The sequence below is a fragment of the Parasteatoda tepidariorum genome, chromosome 1, assembly GCF_043381705.1.
Source record: "Parasteatoda tepidariorum isolate YZ-2023 chromosome 1, CAS_Ptep_4.0, whole genome shotgun sequence".
Taxonomy (NCBI): domain Eukaryota; kingdom Metazoa; phylum Arthropoda; class Arachnida; order Araneae; family Theridiidae; genus Parasteatoda; species Parasteatoda tepidariorum.
This window is the reverse complement of record NC_092204.1, coordinates 38692033-38696165: the sequence shown is the minus strand read 5'-3', so window position 1 is coordinate 38696165 and position 4133 is coordinate 38692033. Positions and strand designations below refer to the sequence as shown.

The 4133-nt window shown below is 31.5% G+C and overlaps 1 pseudogene; it reads right to left on the bottom strand.

The window, feature by feature from the left end:
* Window positions 1–919: 919 nt before the first annotated feature.
* LOC107447003 (alpha/beta hydrolase domain-containing protein 17C pseudogene) lies at window positions 920–1591 on the bottom strand (annotated as a pseudogene).
* Window positions 1592–4133: the final 2542 nt, after the last annotated feature.

Below are 4133 nucleotides of genomic sequence, written 5' to 3'. Positions count from 1 at the left end.
ACTGTTTCATACTAATGATCAGATAATGTAAAATAAAAATAATTAAAATAAAATAAAAGTATCAGTTCGAAAGCATATTAGCACCGTTTATAATAATGAGACGTCATTAGAGGCTCACCAAAGATATTTTTGGTTATGGGTTGCTTGTCAATTCTTATGCTGTGCCATACCTCTCTTTGTAGTGACAATCGTTAATTGTGTTTTACTCTGTACGCATAAAACAAGTAAATAAAATTATTAATCCAAAATAAATATCAGTAGAAATTGCTAAACAGAAATGTTTTTCGCATCTAGACTCTAAAATCTTAACGCCAAAGAAAAAACGAAATAAAGAAAATTGTCAATCTATTTTTAAGTACATTTCTTAAAAGTTGAGCTTTATTTTTCCAGATGAATTAGAAAGTGAAATATGGCAAACATCAATGTTGTAGAGCAAACGTATGGTGTTTCTTCCGATAATTTTAACAATTAGTAATTCTCGAACTAGTAATCGATTGTTCCTTTTTTTTATTTCATTGTACTCTCAATACATTTTTCTACACGCCTGTGCAATTTCAAGTTTCTGAGCATTATGGTTTTGGTAATGAATATAGTAGTAGGATGAATATATATGGTTGAAGTAATGAAATAAAGTTCTTTTGTGAATGTTTTTAGTTTGAAGGGGACTTTGATAAAATAAGATTTACGCGTTGCTTAAATATTATTTTACCTGTTAATTTTATACTCACTCATTCTAGAAATCTTTTTAAATACTTGTTCATTGTTGAAATGAAAAATTTTTTGACATTCAATAATTTGAGCAAAAAAAGCTTCGCAACATCATACTGGATGTTAACTTAAGCAGAAAAATGCACTATTTTAAATTCGTCTATTTGTTTTCAATTCTAAATTCTATATTCAGTTGAGTGCTTAAATTTATTTACCTGTTCATATGATGCAAGAATTTTAACAAATTTCCTCTTGGAATGAAGAGTCTTCGAGCTGACATCAAAGGTGACTGAACTATAACTCCAGCACATTGTACTTTGGATGCTAAATCAATTGTTGCCACTGTGCCAATGCCTTGCCCATATAAAACGATTTTTAAGGGATTTGGCTCTTGGAACGTGATAGTGTAATCCCAAGCAGCTCTGATGTCAGCGTACATATTCATTTCGGAAGGTGTTCCAGTACTTTCACCATATCCCGAATAATCATATGTTACAATATCACATCCAGTCATTAAACTCAAATCTGTGCAAAGACGATGCATGTATCCAACATCAACACTGCCCCCATGACTGTACAGAATTGTAAAATTTTTTGTCTTGGTGCATTTTATAAACAATACTACGACATTATTCCCCCGTAATGTTTTCACAAACCGAGCATCTTGCTGAAGTAATCTCTTTAAGCTGGTTTGGTCTATGTCTGGTGATAACTGGAAAACATACTGCATCGATCCACTTTCCGTAGGGATCAGTTCATACGTTTTAATAGTTAGAGGCTTAAAAGCTAATTTTGAAATAATACTTGTCGGTAAAGGAGGGCAGCAAAATGTTGCACACCACTTTTTGTATGAAAAATCTTTAGCAGCACTTCGATACGACATGGTGAGTTCTTTTTAGTTGCATGATGACTTAAAAGGCATAAAAAATGTGGTTAAAAAAAGTCCAGCTTGTTACTCATTAGTTCCACTTTTGCTCTTAAAGTTGAAGTAAATGCTCAGGATTATTATTTTTTCTTTCTTTTTTTAAAATTTTAACTGTTACACAATGTTTTATCGCACATTTAACAATATGTTCATTTGAAAGAGATTCATGGCAACTACTCTACTGGCTATTAAAATTGCTATACTAACAAGGAAAGTCGACACGTCATATATGTAAAATTAGAGTTATATATAAAATATTGGTGTGATGTGCAAACTTTTAGATTTTAAGCAAAGCAGGCAGCACTTGCACTCACATTATTGCGTAAAAAAGCAGAAGTTTGACCAGAGGCGTGCCTACTTTTTCTTGATAGAAGGAACAAGATATTCCTCACCTAGTGCAAGGCACAAAATTAAACACAGAACACCTTTCATTTTTTTAAAATAACTTTTGATCAAGTGATATAATTGTCATGCACTAATATATAATCTTAAAAATTCTCTAAGATCGACGAGGTTTTTTTTCAAAACCTCATCTGTTTTTGGACTTCCTGGACATTTTTGGACTTATGGAATTGGTCTAATTGGGATGGACCTCTTGGGGATTAGAAACAACAACAACAACAAAAATTCTCATGTTTAATCTTAAATATGCTCATTGGTTTATGGAGACGATATTTAGAATAACGAATTTAGTTCATTTCACTTTTAATGTAATTTTCATTTTTCTAAAACTAAACTCAGTGGCGCGACAGCCCATAGAGGGCCAAGGCCTACTGTGCCCATCTCAGTTTTCTTGACCTTGGACTCTGGGGTGTAGAAGCAGATGTTCCGGTTAGGTGGTCAGCCGAACGCGAAACCCCAGTGCTTAGTTCCCAAGTATGCTTGGTACTCATTTATCTACCCACTGAAGGGATGAAAGACTGAGTCAACCTTGCCCGCCCCGATGATCGAACCCAGGACCTATGGCACGGTAGCGCATAGCGCTACCACTCAGCCACCGGGCGTCAATTTTCATTTTTCAACCGGCATAATTTTCTTGGATTATTGACTCTCAAAATATGTATGGGGAGGATCGATGCTATTTGAGAAATATAGTTCCAATAGTTAGCAGAGCATTCAATCCACGTAAAAAAAATTTTTTTTTAATAGTAATTATTTTTAATAATTAAAATTAATGAAAAAAAATTCAAAATTCGAACGGGATGGGCGAACTAGTCTTGAGAAAGCTGGTTTTGAGAAATAAAGGTATAAAAAAACTACTTTTTCGAAATTTTGTTACTCAGAAATTTTTTAATCAGTTTCGCGCATACATTGTATTTTTAAATTAAATAGTTAAAAATAAGGCAAAAATATGCAGATTTTGTAATCGAAAATTTCTTCGACCATCATTAAATTAAATATTAAAAAATTATTAGTAAATTTAAACAGTTTTTGTTAATTACATGGAACTATCTTCGGGTAAAAAAATATTTAAATATTCCCAATTTATTTTTTATTTTTATTTGATTTAACAGTCCCAAAGATATGATGAAATACGGAAATAAGTGAAATTAATATTTGGGTTCCCATATTTTCCGATAGCTCTCCTGACTTAATCATGCAGTTCATACTTTTCAGAGTACTCCCCATATCCTAAAGATCAAAAATCCAGAAACCGAAGTAAAAATAAATAAATACATAAATATGTTTACTCAGAAAGAAAAGTTTTTGTGTCCGACCCCATAACGCAAATATCGTTTGCGCCAACTAATTTGCATGCGTTAAAACGCATGATATATGAATTGCTACAATTTCGAACTATTGATTAGTCAAAACCTGCTAAGTTCAGAGTATATATATTGCTTACTAAAGAAAGGACACTTTGCGAAGTTTTTGTAACTTTTTTTGAAGGGAAGTTCATTTGAAACTTGTTTCACATTAAAAAAATAAGCTCAGTTCGTTAGAAAACCCGTATATGTCAAGAAATAGTTACTGAAAATTTTTAAGACGAACTTGTTTAGTCTAAAACTTTCTAAGGTCAGATACTGTCATTTATACTGTCAACATAAAGGAGGACATCCTGCAAATTTTTATAATTTTATGCAATGAGGAATTAATTCAGAACTTGTTTCATATTAAAAAATATGCGTAAATTTGGGTATAAATATCCATATATGTCAAGGACAAAATAATGAAAATTTTTTACAAGAAATTGTTTAATTCAAAACGTGCAAAATACGGAGCATTTAACAGCTAAAATAAGAGGAGATACGCGGCAATTTTTTTTTCTTTTAATAATTTCTTGTAATGTTTCGTCAATTTTTAAAGTGAGCATCAATTTTTTTGAAAACACCCATTGCAAGAAATATTTAACGAAAATTTTTAAGACGAACTTGTTTCTCCGAAAATAAAGAAAAATTTAAGCACACATGTTTCTAACATAATTTGAAACTATTTTATAATTTTTCCGACAATAATTTCATTTCAAACTTGTTTATACTTAAAATGCAAAGTCAGTTTG